Source organism: Oncorhynchus nerka, linkage group LG12 (assembly GCF_034236695.1).
Source record: "Oncorhynchus nerka isolate Pitt River linkage group LG12, Oner_Uvic_2.0, whole genome shotgun sequence".
Taxonomy (NCBI): Eukaryota; Metazoa; Chordata; class Actinopteri; order Salmoniformes; family Salmonidae; genus Oncorhynchus; species Oncorhynchus nerka.
This window is the reverse complement of record NC_088407.1, coordinates 5,806,399-5,826,398: the sequence shown is the minus strand read 5'-3', so window position 1 is coordinate 5,826,398 and position 20,000 is coordinate 5,806,399. Positions and strand designations below refer to the sequence as shown.

Here is a 20,000-nt window from a genome sequence, read left to right as displayed (position 1 = left end):
GAGACAGAGAGAGAGAGAGACAGAGAGAGAGACAGAGACAGAAAGGGGGGAAGAGAGAGAGAGACAGAGAGAGAGAGAAAGAGAGAGAGAGAGACTTACATAAATAACGTACATTGTACAACAACAACAACTCAAGACCTGACTGCCATTGACCAGCACAAAAACATCCTGTGGCGTTCTGCAATAGCATCAAATAGCCCCAGTGATATGCAACTTTTCAGGGAAGTTAGGAACAAATATACACAGGCAGTTAGAAAAGCCAAGGCTAGCTTTTTCAAGCAGAAATTTGCTTCCTGCAACACAAACTAAAAAAAGTTCTGGGACACTGTAAAATCCATGGAGAATAAGAACACCTCCTCCCAGCTGCCCACTGCACTGAAGATAGGAAACACTGTCACCACCGATAAATCCACTATAATTGAGAATTTCAATACGGCTGGCCATGCTTTCCACCTGGCTACCCCTACCCCGGTCAACTGCCCGGCACCCTCCTCAGCAACCCGCCAAAGCCCCCACCATTTCTCCTTCACCCAAATCCAGATAGCTGATGTTCTGAAAGAGCTGCAAAATCTGGACCCCTACAAATCAGCCGGGGTAGACAATCTGGACCCTCTCTTTCTAAAATTATTTGCCGAAATTGTTGCAACCCCTATTACTAGCCTGTTCAACCTCTCCTTCGTATCGTCTGAGATTCCCAAAGACTGGAAAGCTGCCGCGGTCATCCCCCTCTTCAAAGTGGGTGACACTCTAGACCCAAACTGTTACAGACCTATATCTATCCTACCCTGTCATTCTAAGGTCTTCGAAAGCCAAGTCAACAAACTGATGACCGACCATTTCAAATCCCACCGTACCTTCTCCGCTATGCAATCTGGTTTCAGAGCTGGTCATGGGTGCACCTCAGCCACGCTCAAGGTCCTAAACGACATCATAACCACCATCGATAAGAAACATTACTGTGCCGCCGTATTCATTGATCTGGCCAAGGCTTTCGACTCTGTCAATCACCACATCCTCATCGGCAGACTCGACAGCCTTGGTTTCTCAAATGATTGCCTCGCCTGGTTTACCAACTACTTCTCTGATAGAGTTCATTGTGTCAAATCGGAGGGACTGTTGTCCGGACCTCTGACAGTCTCTATGGGGGTGCCACAGGGTTCAATTCTCGGGCCGACTCTATTTTCTGTATACATCAATGATGTTGCTCTTGCTGCTGGTGATTCTCTGATCCACCTCTACGCAGACGCCACCATTCTGTATACTTCTGGCCCCCACCTTGGACACTGTGTTAACTAACCTCCAGACGAGCTTCAATGCCATACAACTCTCCTTCTGTGGCCTCCAACTGCTCTTAAATGCAAGTAAAACTAAATGCATGCTCTTCAACCGATCGCTGCCTGCACCTGCCCGCCCGTCCGGCATCACTACTCTGGACGGTTCTGACTTAGAATATGTGGACAACTACAAATACCTAGGTGTCTGGTTAGACTGTAAACTCTCCTTCCAGACTCACATAAAACATCGCCAATCCAAAATTAAATCTAGAATCGGCTTCCTATATCGCAACAAAGCATCCTTCACTCACGTTGCCAAACATACCCTCGTAAAACTGACCATCCTACCGATCCTCGACTTCGGCGATGTCATTTACAAAATAGCCTCCAACACTCTACTCAACAAATTGGATGCAGTCTATCACAGTGCCATCCGTTTTGTCACCAAAGCCCCATATACTACCCACCACTGCAACCTGTACGCTCTCATTGGTTGGCCCTCGCTTCATACTCGTCGCCAAACCCACTGGCTACAGGTTATCTACAAGTCTCTGCTAGGTAAAGCCCCGCCTTATCTCAGCTTACTGGTCACCATAGCAGCACCCACCCGTAGCACGTGCTCCAGCAGGTATATCTCACTGGTCATCTCCAAAGCCAACTCCCCCTTTGGTCGCCTTTCCTTCCAGTTCTCTGCTGCAAATGACTGGAACGAACTGCAAAAATCACTGAAGCTGGAGACTCATATCTCACTCACTAACTAATAAGCACCAGCTGTCAGAGCAGCTCACGGATCACTGCACCTGTACATAGCCCATCTGTAAACAGCCCATCTATCTACCTCATCCCCATACTGTATTTATTTATTTATCTTGCTCCTTTGCACCCCAGTATCTCTACTTGCACATTCATCTTCTACACATCTACCATTCCAGTGTTTAATTGTAATTACTTTGCCACCATGGCCTATTTATTGCCTTTAACTACCTTATCTTACCTCATTTGCACTCACTGTATATATACTTTTTTTTTCTTTTTTTTCCTACTGTATAATTGACTGTATGTTTTGTTTATTCCATGTGTAACTCTGTGTTGTTGTATGTGTCAAATTGCTGTGCTTTATCTTGGCCAGGTCGCAGTTGCAAATGAGAACTTGTTCTCAACTAGCCTACCTGGCTAAATAAAGGTGAAATATATATTTAAAAAAATACTCTGTCTACTCTGAGGTTGCCTAACTTTCATGTTGCTAGGTCATCATATTCCAAAAAGCCCTTCGCAACGGAATTAGAATCACTCTGTTGCCTGGACGATAATCATCGGAAAGCTCAGGGGATTATCTTGATACAAGCACACGCACGGGAGTGGTGGAATTTACACACACACATGACATTACCCAATATCACTCAGGGCCAGAGCAGCCCTCATAACACGAGTCATGTCTACAGGTCTCTACTGGTAATCAGCTTACACGAGGGGGAGGGGGGACAGGATGGGGAGGGGGACAGGAAGGGGAGAGGGGACAGGATGGGGAGGGGGACAGGAAGGGGAGAGGGGACAGGATGGGGAGGGGGTACAGGAAGGGGAGGGGGGACAGGAAGGGGAGAGGGGACAGGAAGGGGAGAGGGGACAGGAAGGGGAGCGGGGACAGGAAGGGGAGGGGACAGGATGGGGAGGGGGGACAGGAAGGGGGAGGGGGGACAGGATGGGGAGAGGGGACAGGATGGGGAGGGGGACAGGAAGGGGGGGGACAGGAAGGGGAGGGGGACAGGACGGGGAGGGGGGACAGGAAGGGGAGAGGGGACAGGATGGGGAGGGGGGACAGGAAGGGGAGGGGGGACAGGAAGGGGAGAGGGGACAGGATGGGGAGGGGGACAGGAAGGGGAGGGGGACAGGAAGGGAGGGGGGGACAGGAAGGGAGAGGGGACAGGATGGGGAGGGGGACAGGAAGGGGAGGGGGACAGGATAGGGAGGGGGACAGGAAGGGGAGGGGGACAGGAAGGGGAGGGGGACAGGAAGGGGAGGGGGACAGGATGGGGAGGGGGGGACAGGAAGGGGAGGGGGACAGGAAGGGGAGGGGGGGACAGGATGGGGAGGGGGGACAGGAAGGGGAGGGGGGACAGGACGGGGAGGGGGGACAGAATGGGGAGGGAAGGGGGATGGGGAGGGGGACAGGATGATGGTGAGGGAGGAGATGGGGAGGGGGACAGGAAGGGGGTGGTGAGGAGGGGGAGGGGGACAGGATGGGGACGGGGGGGAATGTGGGGAATGTGGGGGGGGGTCTGGAGATGACGGGGAAGGGAGGGGCCGGGGGGATAGGAGGCTTTAGATTAAATGCTAATCCTCATCAAATCTAGAGCACAACGCACATATACACACACACACAGACACCATATACACGAGCACGCACAGACACACACCAGGGAGCAACAGAGTTCAACTACACCACTACACCACTATACCACTACACCACTACACCACTACACCACTATACCACTACACCACTATACCACTATACCACTACACCACTATACCACTATACCACTATACCACTACACCACTACACCACTACACCACTATACCACTACACCACTACACCACTATACCACTACACCACTATACCACTATACCACTACACCACTATACCAATATACCACTATACCACTACACCACTATACCACTACACCACTATACCACTACACCAATATACCACTATACACCACTACACCACTACACCACTACACCACTATACCACTACACCAATATACCACTACACCATACACCACTATACCACTATACCACTATACCACTACCACCACTACCACTACACCACTACCACCACCAATACACCACCACCACTATACCACTATACCACTACACCACTACACCACTATACCATTATACCACTACACCACTATACCACTATACCACTACACCACTATACCACTACACCACTATACCACTATACCACTATACCACCACCACTACACCACTATACCACTACACCACTACACCACTACACCACTACACCACTATACCACTATACCACTATACCACTACACCACTATACCACTACACCACTATACCACTACACCACTACCACACCACTACACCACTACACCACTACACCACTATACCACTACACCACTATACCACTACACCACTACACCACTATACCACTATACCACTATACCACCTACACCACTATACCACTATACCACTACACCACTACACCACTATACACTACACCACTACACCACTATACACCACTACACCACTATACCACTATACCACTACACCACTATACCACTATACCACTACACCACTATACCACTACACCACTATACCAATATACCACTACACCACTACACCACTACACTACTATACCACTATACCACTATACCACTACACCACTACACCACTATACCAATATACCACTACACCACTACACCACTACACCACTATACACACTATACCACTACACCACTACACCACTACCACTACCACTACACCACTACCACTACACCACTACACCACTATACCACTATACCACTACACCACTACACCACTATACCACTATACCACTACACCACTACACCACTATACCACTATACCACTATACCACTATACCACTATACCACTACACCACTATACCGGTACACCACTATACCACTATACCAATATACCAATATACCACTATACCACTACACCACTACCACCACTACACCACTATACCACAATATACAATATACCACTACACCACACACCACTACACTACTATACCACTACACCACTATACCACTACACCACTACACCACTACACCACTACACCACTACACATTATTCCACTACACCACTACACCACTATACCACTACACCACTACACCACTACACCACTACACCACTATACCACCACCACCACCACCACACCACTACACCACTATACCACTACACCACTATACCACTACACCACTATACCACTATACCACTACACACCACTATACCACTACACCACTATACCACTACTACACCACTATACCACTACACCACTACACCACTACACCACTATACCAATTATACCATACCACTATACCACTACACCACTATACCACTACACCACTACACCACTATACCACTATACCAATATACCACTACACCACTACACCACTACACCACTACACCACTACACCACTACACCAATTATACCACTATACCACTACACCACTACACCACTACACCACTACACCACTACACCACTATACCACTACACCACTATACCACTACACCACTACACCACTACACCACTACACCACTATACCAATATACCACTACACCACTATACCACTACACTACTATACCACTATACCACTCCACCACTACACCACTATACCACTATACCACTATACCACTACACCACTATACCACTACACCACTACACCACTATACTACACCACTATACCACTACACCACTATATACCACTATACCACTACACCACTACACCACTACACCAATATACCACTATACCACTACACCAATATACCACTCACTACACCACTACACCACTACACCACTATACCACTATACCACTACACCACTACACCACTACACGACACCACTATACCACTATACCACTACACCACTACACCACTATACCACTATACCACTACACCACTATACCACTACCAATATACCACTACACCACTATACCACTACTACACCACTACACCACTATACCACTACACCACTATACCACTACACCACTACACCACTATACTATACCATCACACCACTATACCACTACACCACTATATACACCACTACACCACTAAACTACCACTATACCACTACCACTATACCATATACCACCACCACTATACCACTATACCACTACACCACTATACCACTACACCAATATACCAATACACCACTACACCACTACCAATATACCACTACACCACTACACCACTATACACCACTACACCACTACACCACTATACCACTATACCACTATACCACTACACCACTACACCACTACACCACTACACCACTATACCACTACCACTACACCACTATACCACTACACCACCACTATACCACTATACCGCAACTACACCACTACACCACTACACCACTATACCACTATACCACTATACCACTACACCACTATACCGGTACACCACTATACCACTATACCAATATACCAATATACCACTACACCACTACACCACGACACCACTATACCACTACACCACTATACCGGTACACCACTATACCACTATACCAATATACCAATATACCACTACACCACTACACCACCACACCACTACACTACTATACCACTCCACCACTACACCACTATACCACTACACCACTATACACCACTATACCACTACACCACTACACCACTACACCACTACACCACTATACCACTACACCACTATACCACTACACCACTATACCACTACACCACTATACCACTATACCACTACAGCACTATACCGGTACACCACTATACCACTATACCAATATACCAATATACCACTACACCACTACACCACTATACCACTATACCACTACACCACTATACCACTACACCACTACACCTCTATACCACTATACCACTACACCACTACACCACTATACCACTACACCACTACACCACTACACCACTATACCACTACACCACTACACCACTACACCACGACACCACTATACCACTATACCACTACACCACTACACCACTATACCACTACACCACTATACCACTATACCAATACACCACTACACCAATATACCACTACACCACTACACCACTATACCAATATACCACTACACCACTACACCACTACACCACTATACCACTATACCACTACACCACTACACCACTACACCACTATACCACTATACCACTATACCAATATACCACTACACCACTACACCACTATACCACTACACCACTACACCACTACACCACTATACCACTACACCACTACACCACTATACCACTATACCACTACACCACTACACCACGACACCACTATACCACTACACCACTATACCACTATACCACTACACCACTATACCACTACACCACTATACCACTATACCAATATACCAATACACCACTACACCACTATACCAATATACCACTACACCACTACACCACTATACCACTATACCACTACACCACTACACCACTATACCACTACACCACTACACCACTATACCACTACACCACTACACCACTATACCACTACACCACTACACCACTATACCACTATACCACTACACCACTATACCACTATACCGGTACACCACTATACCACTATACCAATATACCACTACACCACTATACCACTACACCACTACACCACTACACCACTATACCACTACACCACTACACCACTATACCAATATACCACTACACCACTCTACCACTACACCACTACACCACTATACCACTACACCACTATACCACTATACCACTACACCACTACACCACTACACCACTATACCACTACACCACTACACCACTACACCAATACACCACTACACCACTACACCAATACACCACTACACCACTACACCACTACACCACTACACCACTATACCAATACACCACTACACCACTACACCACTACACCACTACACCACTACACCACTATACCACTACACCACTACACCACTACACCAATATACCACTACACCACTACACCACTACACCACTATACCACTACACCACTATACCACTACACCACTATACCACTATACCACTACACCACTACACCACTACACCACTATACCACTACACCACTATACCACTACACCACTATACCACTATACCACTATACCAATATACCAATACACCACTATACCAATATACCACTACACCACTACACCACTACACCACTATACCAATATACCACTACACCACTACACCACTACACCACTACACCACTATACCACTACACCACTACACCACTACACCACTATACCACTACACCACTATACCACTACACCACTACACCACTACACCACTACACCACTATACCACTACACCACTATACCACTACACCACTACACCACTACACCACTACACCACTACACCACTATACCACTATACCACTACACCACTATACCACTACACCACTATACCACTATACCAATATACCAATACACCACTACACCACTATACCAATATACCACTACACCACTACACCACTATACCACTATACCACTACACCACTATACCACTACACCACTACACCACTATACCACTATACCACTACACCACTACACCACTATACCAATATACTAATATACCACTACACCACTACACCACTATACCACTACACCACTACACCACTACACCACTACACCACTACACTACTATACCACTATACCACTATACCACTACACCACTATACCACTATACCGGTACACCACTATACCACTATACCAATATACTAATATACCACTACACCACTACACCACTATACCACTACACCACTACACCACTATACCACTACACCACTACACCACTATACCACTATACCACTATACCACTACACCACTATACCAATATACCACTACACCACTACACCACTACACCACTACACCACTATAGCACTACACCACTACACCACTATAGCACTATACCACTATACCACTATACCACTATACCACTACACCACTACACCACTACACCAATATACCACTACACCACTACACCACTATACCACTACACCACTACACCACTATACCACTATACCACTACACCACTATACCACTACACCACTACACCACTATACCACTATACCACTATACCACTATACCACTACACCACTATACCACTACACCACTACACCACTATACCACTACACCACTATACCACTATACCACTATACCACTACACCACTATACCACTACACCACTATACCACTATACCACTACACCACTACACCACTATACCACTACACCACTACACCACTATACCACTACACCACTATACCACTATACCACTACACCACTATACCACTACACCACTACACCACTACACCACTATACCACTATACCACTATACCACTACACCAATATACCACTACACCACTACACCACTACACCACTACACCACTACACCACTATACCACTATACCACTATACCACTACACCACTATACCACTACACCACTACACCACTATACCACTATACCACTACACCACTATACCACTACACCACTACACCACTACACCACTATACCACTATACCACTATACCACTACACCACTATACCACTACACCACTACACCACTATACCACTATACCACTACACCACTATACCACTATACCACTATACCACTACACCACTACACCACTACACCACTATACCACTATACCACACCACTACACCACTATACCACTACACCACTACACCACTACACCACTATACCACTATACCACTACACCACTACACCACTACACCACTATACCACTACACCACTATACCACTATACCACTATACCACTACACCACTACACCACTACACCACTACACCACTACACCACTATACCACTACACCACTATACCACTACACCACTACACCACTATACCACTATACCGGTACACCACTATACCACTATACCAATATACCAATATACCACTACACCACTACACCACTACACTACTATACCACTACACCACTATACCACTACACCACTACACCACTACACCACTACACCTCTATACCACTACACCACTACACCACTACACTACTATACCACTACACCACTATACCACTACACCACTATACCACTACACCACTACACCACTACACCACTACACCACTATACCACTACACCACTACACCACTACACCACTACACCACTATACCACTACACCACTACACCACTACACCACTATACCACTACACCACTATACCACTACACCACTATACCACTATACCACTACACCACTATACCACTATACCACTACACCACTACACCACTCCCCATCCCCCTCTTCACCACCATCCTGTCCTCATCCCCTCCTCACCCCCATTCTGGCCCCCTCCCCCTCCTCCCCCATTCTGTCTCCCCCTCCCCATTCTGCCCCCCCCTCCCCATTCTGTCCCCCCTCCCCATTCTGCCCCCTCCCCATTCTGTCCCCCTCCCCATTCTGTCCCCCTTCCCATTCTGTCCCCCTATATGGTTCTAAACCCTAATCACAGGTATACTCAACCACAGGAGTATGGTTCTAAACCCTAATCACAGGTATATGGTTCTAAACCCTAATCACAGGTATATGGTTCTAAACCCTAATCACAGGTATATGGTTCTAAACCCTAATCACAGGTATATGGTTCTAAACCCTAATCACAGGTATATGGTTCTAAACCCTAATCACAGGTATACTCAACCACAGGAGTACGGTTCTAAACCCTAATCACAAAAAAGTATGAAAAACACCAAGGTGGATGAATACTTTCGCAAGGCACCGCATGTACTCAACCACAGGAGTACGGTTCTAAACCCATTCACAAGTATCAAAGAGGGTTACAAACTCTACCACAGGAGATGAAGTCAGCTGGTCCATGTCCCTCCACATTCCGGCATCTCTTGAAACTGATATAACTTCCCCTTTTTGATAGATAAGCTGACTGCCTTAATGAAGAATTTACCCTAAACCCTAAAACGAACCAGTAACTAAGGGGTCTAGTAATCCCCCTTCTGTAGTCTCCCTCAGTGTCCTCCTCTGTAGTCTCCCCCTGTGTCCTCCTCTGTAGTCTCCCCCAGTGTCCTCCTCTGTAGTCTCCCTCAGTGTCCTCCTCTGTAGTCTCCCCTGTGTCCTCTTCTGTAGTCTCCCTCAGTGTCCTCCTCTGTAGTCTCCCCCTGTGTCCTCCTCTGTAGTCTCCCCCTGTGTCCTCCTCTGTAGTCTCCCCCTGTGTCCTCCTCTGTAGTCTCCCCCTGTGTCCTTCTCTGTAGTCTCCCCCTGTGTCCTCCTCTGTAGTCTCCCCCAGTGTCCTCCTCTGTAGTCTCCCCTGTGTCCTCCTCTGTAGTCTCCCCTGTGTCCTCCTCTGTAGTCTCCCCTGTGTCCTCTTCTGTAGTCTCCCTCAGTGTCCTCCTCTGTAGTCTCTCCCTGTGTCCTCCTCTGTAGTCTCCCTCAGTGTCTCCTCTGTAGTCTCCCCTGTGTCCTCCTCTGTAGTCTCCCTCAGTGTCCTCCTCTGTAGTCTCCCTCAGTGTCCTCCTCTGTAGTCTCCCCCTGTGTCCTCTTCTGTAGTCTCCCTCAGTGTCCTCCTCTGTAGTCTCCCCCTGTGTCCTCTTCTGTAGTCTCCCTCAGTGTCCTCCTCTGTAGTCTCTCCCTGTGTCCTCCTCTGTAGTCTCCCTCAGTGTCTCCCTCTGTAGTCTCCCCCTGTGTCCTCCTCTGTAGTCTCCCTCAGTGTCCTCCTCTGTAGTCTCCCTCAGTGTCCTCCTCTGTAGTCTCCCCCTGTGTCCTCTTCTGTAGTCTCCCTCAGTGTCCTCCTCTGTAGTCTCCCCCTGTGTCCTCCTCTGTAGTCTCCCTCAGTGTCCTCCTCTGTAGTCTCCCTCAGTGTCCTCCTCTGTAGTCTCCCCCTGTGTCCTCTTCTGTAGTCTCCCTCAGTGTCCTCCTCTGTAGTCTCCCCCTGTGTCCTCCTCTGTAGTCTCCCCTGTGTCCTCCTCTGTAGTCTCCCCCTGTGTCCTCCTCTGTAGTCTCCCCTGTGTCCTCTTCTGAAGTCTCCCTCAGTGTCCTCCTCTGTAGTCTCTCCCTGTGTCCTCCTAGCCAGTCTCCTCAGTGTCTCCTCTGTAGTCTCCCCTGTGTCCTCCTCTGTAGTCTCCCTCAGTGTCCTCCTCTGTAGTCTCCCTCAGTGTCCTCCTCTGTAGTCTCCCTGTGTCCTCTTCTGTAGTCTCCCTCAGTGTCCTCCTCTGTAGTCTCCCCTGTGTCCTCCTCCTCCTGCTCTACTGTAATAAAGTACAACTAGCTGATACCATGTACTGTCTACCTACCCAGGAGTGGTGATTCTATGCTAGTTGGTTTAAATGTTGATGTGTTGCTCTCGGAACACTTCTCCCCCTCCCCCTCCTCTCTCCCCCTAGAGAATGAACCACTAGCCAATAGCAGTGGGCGGATTAGCTAATGCTCAGCCGAGGGGCACTGGGCTATAGCCCGTGACGTTGAGGGAATAGTGCCCTTCTCCAATGGGACAGTAACCTGCGCCGCTCGGTCATGTTGTCAACAAGGCAACACGGTGCATTGTCCAGAAAACATATATTTTCCATAAAATAAAATGTTTGAATTTTTTAAAACTAGTTTCCATTAGGAAGGCAGATCATTCTGGTTTTTTTTATGTTTTAAAAAAAAATCAAAAGCAATCACAGAATCCTACTCATTACTCCACTGTCCAGCAGTAGTTACCTCTACTATCTCTAAACACAGAATCCTACTCATTACTCCACTGTCCAGCAGTAGTTACCTCTACTATCTCTAAACACAGAATCCTACTCATTACTCCACGTGCTTACTTACGTCACTTTGTTTTGAGACAACTTCGCCCTGGGCTTTAAACGGCGCATCTGGCTCCCGCCCGGGAGACAGCCCAGTTCCAAAAACGAAAGCAAATCAACTTTACCTAGGTGCAAAACATGCCTACCCTGGCGCCCGGGCCAGACTACCCTGGCGCCCGGGCCAGACTAACTTGGCGCCGTCCGTCCGTCCCTCCCTCCCTCCCTCCCTCCCTCCTCCCTCCCTCCCTCCCTGTCTGTCTGCCTGCCTGCCTGCCTGTCTGTCTGTCTGTCTGTCTGTCTGTCTGTCTGTCTGTCTGTCTGTCTCTTTCTCTGTCTGTCTGTCTGTCTGTCTGTCTGTCTGTCTGTCTGTCTGTCTGTCTGTCTGTCTGTCTGTCTGTCTGTCTGTCTGTCTGTCTGTCTGTCTGTCTGTCTGTCTGTCTGTCTGTCTGTCTGTCTGTCTGTCTGTCTGTCTGTCTGTCTGTCTCCCTCTGTCTCCCTCTGTCTGTCTGTCTGTCTGTCTGCCTGTCTGTCTGTCTCTGTCTCTCTGCCTGTCTGTCTGTCTCTCTCTCTCCTCTCCCTCTCTCTAGTGTTATACTGCAGCATTTTCATAAACTCATAGAAGGTCTGCCATCATTCACACTGAACAGGACTGTGTGTTTACAGGCAGTTGGGCCTGTCATCATTCACTATGAACTGGACTGTGTGTTTACAGGCAGTTGGGCCTATGAACTGGACTGTGTGTTTACAGGCAGTAGGGCCTGTCATCATTCACTATGAACTGGACTGTGTGTTTACAGGCAGTAGGGCCTGTCATCATTCACTATGAACTGGACTGTGTGTTTACAGGCAGTAGGGCCTGTCATCATTCACTATGAACTGGACTGTGTGTTTACAGGCAGTTGGGCCTATGAACTGGACTGTGTGTTTACAGACAGTAGGGCCTGTCATCAGTCACTATGAACTGGACTGTGTGTTTACAGGCAGTAGGGCCTGTCATCATTCACTATGAACTGGACTGTGTGTTTACAGGCACTATGAACTGGACTGTGTGTTTACAGGCAGTAGGGCCTGTTATCATTCACTTTGAACTGGACTGTGTGTTTACAGGCAGTAGGTCCTTCCATCAGTCACTATGAACTGGACTGTGTGTTTACAGGCAGTAGGGCCTGTCATCATTCACTATGAACTGGACTGTGTGTTTACAGGCAGTAGGGCCTGTCATCATTCACTATGAACTGGACTGTGTGTTTACAGGCACTATGAACTGGACTGTGTGTTTACAGGCAGTAGGGCCTGTTATCATTCACTTTGAACTGGACTGTGTGTTTACAGGCAGTAGGTCCTTCCATCAGTCACTATGAACTGGACTGTGTGTTTACAGGCAGTAGGGCCTGTCATCATTCACTATGAACTGGACTGTGTGTTTACAGGCAGTAGGGCCTGTTATCATTCACTTTGAACTGGACTGTGTGTTTACAGGCAGTAGGTCCTTCCATCAGTCACTATGAACTGGACTGTGTGTTTACAGGCAGTAGGGCCTGTCATCATTCACTATGAACTGGACTGTGTGTTTACAGGCAGTAGGGCCTGCCATCATTCACTATGAACTGGACTGTGTGTTTACAGGCAGTATGGCCTGTTATCATTCACTATGAACTGGACTGTGTGTTTACAGTCACTATGAACTGGACTGTGTGTTTACAGGAAGTAGGGCCTGTCATCATTCACTATGAACTGGACTGTGTGTTTACAGGCAGTAGGGCCTGTCATCATTCACTATGAACTGGACTGTGTGTTTACAGGCAGTAGGGCCTGTCATCATTCACTATGAACTGGACTGTGTGTTTACAGGCAGTAGGGCCTGTCATCATTCACTATGAACTGGACTGTGTGTTTACAGGCAGTAGGGCCTGTCATCATTCACTATGAACTGGACTGTGTGTTTACAGGCACTATGAACTGGACTGTGTGTTTACAGACAGTAGGGCCTGCCATCATTCACTATGAACTGGACTGTGTGTTTACAGACAGTAGGGCCTGCCATCATTCACTATGAACTGGACTGTGTGTTTACAGGCAGTAGGGCCTGTCATCATTCACTATGAACTGGACTGTGTGTTTACAGGCACTATGAACTGGACTGTGTGTTTACAGGCAGTAGGGCCTGTTATCATTCACTTTGAACTGGACTGTGTGTTTACAGGCAGTAGGTCCTTCCATCAGTCACTATGAACTGGACTGTGTGTTTACAGGCAGTAGGGCCTGTCATCATTCACTATGAACTGGACTGTGTGTTTACAGGCAGTAGGGCCTGTCATCATTCACTATGAACTGGACTGTGTGTTTACAGGCACTATGAACTGGACTGTGTGTTTACAGGCAGTAGGGCCTGTTATCATTCACTTTGAACTGGACTGTGTGTTTACAGGCAGTAGGTCCTTCCATCAGTCACTATGAACTGGACTGTGTGTTTACAGGCAGTAGGGCCTGTCATCATTCACTATGAACTGGACTGTGTGTTTACAGGCACTATGAACTGGACTGTGTGTTTACAGGCAGTAGGGCCTGTTATCATTCACTTTGAACTGGACTGTGTGTTTACAGGCAGTAGGTCCTTCCATCAGTCACTATGAACTGGACTGTGTGTTTACAGGCAGTAGGGCCTGTCATCATTCACTATGAACTGGACTGTGTGTTTACAGGCAGTAGGGCCTGCCATCATTCACTATGAACTGGACTGTGTGTTTACAGGCAGTATGGCCTGTTATCATTCACTATGAACTGGACTGTGTGTTTACAGTCACTATGAACTGGACTGTGTGTTTACAGGAAGTAGGGCCTGTCATCATTCACTATGAACTGGACTGTGTGTTTACAGTCACTATGAACTGGACTGTGTGTTTACAGACAGTAGGGCCTGTCATCATTCACTATGAACTGGACTGTGTGTTTACAGGCAGTAGGGCCTGTCATCATTCACTATGAACTGGACTGTGTGTTTACAGGCAGTAGGGCCTGTCATCATTCACTATGAACTGGACTGTGTGTTTACAGGCAGTAGGGCCTGTCATCATTCACTATGAACTGGACTGTGTGTTTACAGGCAGTAGGGCCTGTCATCATTCACTATGAACTGGGCTGTGTGTTTACAGGAAGTAGGGCCTGTTATCATTCACTATGAACTGGACTGTGTGTTTACAGGAAGTAGGGCCTGTTATCATTCACTATGAACTGGGCTGTGTGTTTACAGGAAGTAGGGCCTGTTATCATTCACTATGAACTGGACTGTGTGTTTACAGGCAGTAGGGCTGAGAATTATTTATTATTTATGAAATAAAGTCCTTATGTGGGGGAAAAAAATTCATTCTGATTGGCTGAGCCTGGCTCCGCCCCTTGGCAGTCATGTGAAATCCATAGATTAGGTTTTAATTTATTTATTTTCAATTGACTGATTTCCTTCTATGAACTGTAACTCAATGAAATCTTTGAAATTGTTGCGTATTCATATTTTCTGTTTAGAACTAACAGTTAGCAGGAGTCGTCTTCCCATTCGGGAACTTTACGATCCTGTTGATCAAACAACCACGTAAAACGTAGATTCTCTCCTCCACCAGTGACGCACATCAACAACAACAAGATCAACAACTAATACGAGCCAGATAAGATAAGCTATAAGATAAGCTATAAGATAAGATAAGATAAGATAAGATAAGATAAGATAAGATAAGCTATAAGATAAGATAAGCTATAAGATAAGATAAGCTATAAGATAAGATAAGATAAGATAAGATAAGATAAGATAAGATAAGATAAGATAAGATAAGCTATAAGATAAGATAAGATAAGCTATAAGATAAGATAAGATAAGATAAGCTATAAGATAAGATAAGCTATAAGATAAGATAAGCTATAAGATAAGATAAGATAAGATAAGCTATAAGATAAGATAAGCTATAAGATAAGATAAGATAAGATAAGATAAGATAAGATAAGATAAGATAAGATAAGCTATAAGATAAGATAAGATAAGCTATAAGAAGATAAGATAAGATAAGATAAGATAAGATAAGATAAGATAAGCTATAAGATAAGATAAGATAAGATAAGATAAGATAAGCTATAAGATAAGATAAGATAAGATAAGATAAGATAAGATAAGATAAGATAAGCTATAAGATAAGATAAGATAAGATAAGATAAGATAAGATAAGATAAGATAAGATAAGATAAGATAAGATAAGCTATAAGATAAGATAAGATAAGATAAGATAAGATAAGATCAGCTATAAGATAAGATAAGATAAGCTATAAGATAAGATAAGATAAGATAAGATAAGCTATAAGATAAGATAAGCTATAAGATAAGATAAGATAAGATAAGATAAGATAAGATAAGCTATAAGATAAGATAAGATAAGATAAGCTATAAGATAAGATAAGCTATAAGATAAGATAAGATAAGATAAGATAAGATAAGCTATAAGATAAGATAAGATAAGCTATAAGATAAGATAAGATAAGATAAGCTATAAGATAAGATAAGCTATAAGATAAGATAAGATAAGATAAGCTATAAGATAAGATAAGCTATAAGATAAGATAAGATAAGCTATAAGATAAGATAAGATAAGCTAAAAAAAAAAATAAACTAACGAGGTTAAACACTAGATAAAACACCTGTCAAAACTTTTTCACTTAGTTCACCGTCAAAAAATCGCACTGATAAACGATGGGGGGAAATTGTAGCCTGCTCGTCCTTCTGCAGATTGCCTGCCCAATGCATGTGTCACGATCCGTCGGAAGGAGGAGACCAAGGCGCAGCGTACATTCTTAATTTATTTAAAAAATGCAAACACTGAACAAACTAACAATACAAAAAAAAAAAAACGTGACTCTAATACGGCTAGTGCAGACAGGCAACTAAACATCGAATAAGAACCCACAAAATACTCAAGGAATATGGCTGCCTAAATATGGTCCCCAATCAGAGACAACGATAAACAGCTGCCTCTGATTGAGAGCCAATTAAGGCCACCATAGACATACAAATACCTAGACTTACAAACCCCTAGATGTACAAAAACCCTAGACAAGACAAAACTAGCATACCCATCCTAGTCACACCCTGACCTAACCAAAATAATAAAGAAAACAGAGATCAACTAAGGTCAGGGCGTGACAGCTTGTCCCAACCCATGTTTATGACAACTGAATGAGAACCAGTCTGCGAAATACATTTGATTGAAAACTAAAAGATATGCTAACTGCGGATAACAAACGTTCAAGTTCCGAATAGCTAGCTAGCAAAGCAATTCACGCAAAAACAAACGTAGCTATAAGTTGTTGTAACATTTAAAAGTAAAACATGTTTTTCCTTGGGTTTTTTGTTGCATGGCTTGGATCACCGATGCGGTTGAAGGCAGCGTTGCTATATGGTGCTCTCAAAAATGTATTGTAGTCGTCACGCCCTGACCATAGAGTCTATGGTGTTTTTAGGTCAGAGCGTGACTAGGGGGGGTTCTATGTGTTCTATTTCTATGCTGGTGTGTTTGTATGGTTCCCCATTGGAGGCAGCTGATGGTCGTTGCCATACTTAGTGTTTCCCTTTTCTCACCTGCGTTTGTGGGATATTGTTTCGAGTTAATGCCTATGTGCGCTACGTAATGGCACGTTCGTTAAACTCCACAGTGGAGATTAGAGTATCTGTCCATAGGACCACTTTAAGCCGTACACTCCACAGAGCTGGGCTTTACGGAAGAGTGGCCAGAAAAAAAGCCATTGCTTATAGAAACAAACAAGCAAACACGTTGGTGTTCACCAAAAAAACTTTTTGGCCATCAAGGAAAACACTATGTCTGGTGCAAACCCAACACCTCACATCACCCTGAGAACACCATCCCCACACTGAAGCATGGCGGTGGCAGCATCATGCTGTGGGGATGTTTTTCATTGGTTGGGAAACTGGTCAGAATTTAAAGGAATGATGGATGGTGCTAAATAAAGGGACATTCTTGAGGGAAACCTGTTTCAGTCTTCCAGAGATTTGAGACTGGGACAGAGGTTCACCTTCCAGCAGGACAAGGACCCTATGCATACTGCTAAAGCAACACTCGAGTGGTTTAAGGGGAAACATTTAAATGTTTTTGAATGGCCTAGCTAAAACCCAGACCTCAATCCAATTGAGAATCTGTGGTATGACTTAAAGGTGGCTCTACGAAGTATTTATTTTGGGTGGGGGGGGGGGGGTAACTGTAGTCCTTAACCATTAGAGGACAGATAGTAACTGTAGTCCTAAACCATTAGAGGACAGATGGTAACTGTAGTCCTTAACCATTAGAGGACAGATGGTAACTGTAGTCCTTAACCATTACAGAGGACAGATGGTAGCTGTAGTCCTAAACCATTACAGAGGACAGATGGTAACTGTAGTCCTAAACCATTAGAGGACAGATGGTAACTGTAGTCCTAAACCATTAGAGGACAGATGGTAACTGTAGTCCTAAACCATTAGAGGACAGATGGTAACTGTAGTCCTTAACCATTACAGAGGACAGATGGTAACTGTAGTCCTTAACCATTAGAGGACAGATGGTCTGGTAACTGTAGTCCTAAACCATTACAGGACAGATGGTAACTGTAGTCCTAAACCATTACAGGACAGATGGTAACTGTAGTCCTAAACCATTAGAGGACAGATGGTAGCTGTAGTCCTAAACCATTAGAGGACAGATGGTAACTGTAGTCCTAAACCATTAGAGGACAGATAGTAACTGTAGTCCTAAACCATTACAGGACAGATAGTAACTGTAGTCCTAAACCATTAAAGGACAGATGGTAACTGTAGTCCTTAACCATTACAGGACAGATAGTAACTGTAGTCCTTAACCATTACAGGACAGATGGTAACTGTAGTCCTAAACCATTAGAGGACAGATGGTAACTGTAGTCCTAAACCATTACAGGACAGATGGTAACTGTAGTCCTAAACCATTACAGGACAGATGGTAACTGTAGTCCTAAACCATTAGAGGACAGATAGTAACTGTAGTCCTAAACCTTTAGAGGACAGATGGTAACTGTAGTCCTAAACCATTAGAGGACAGATGGTAACTGTAGTCCTAAACCATTAGAGGACAGATGGTAACTGTAGTCCTAAACCATTACAGGACAGATGGTAACTGTAGTCCTAAACCATTACAGGACAGATGGTAACTGT

General features: G+C 45.3%; 1 protein-coding gene across 1 annotated transcript in view; it reads right to left on the bottom strand.

The window, feature by feature from the left end:
* The window catches only part of LOC135574231 (type II inositol 3,4-bisphosphate 4-phosphatase-like), a 72,692-nt gene that overhangs the window by 47,961 nt on the left and 4,731 nt on the right, over positions 1-20,000 (bottom strand). The gene's annotated exons all lie outside the window — the stretch shown is intronic.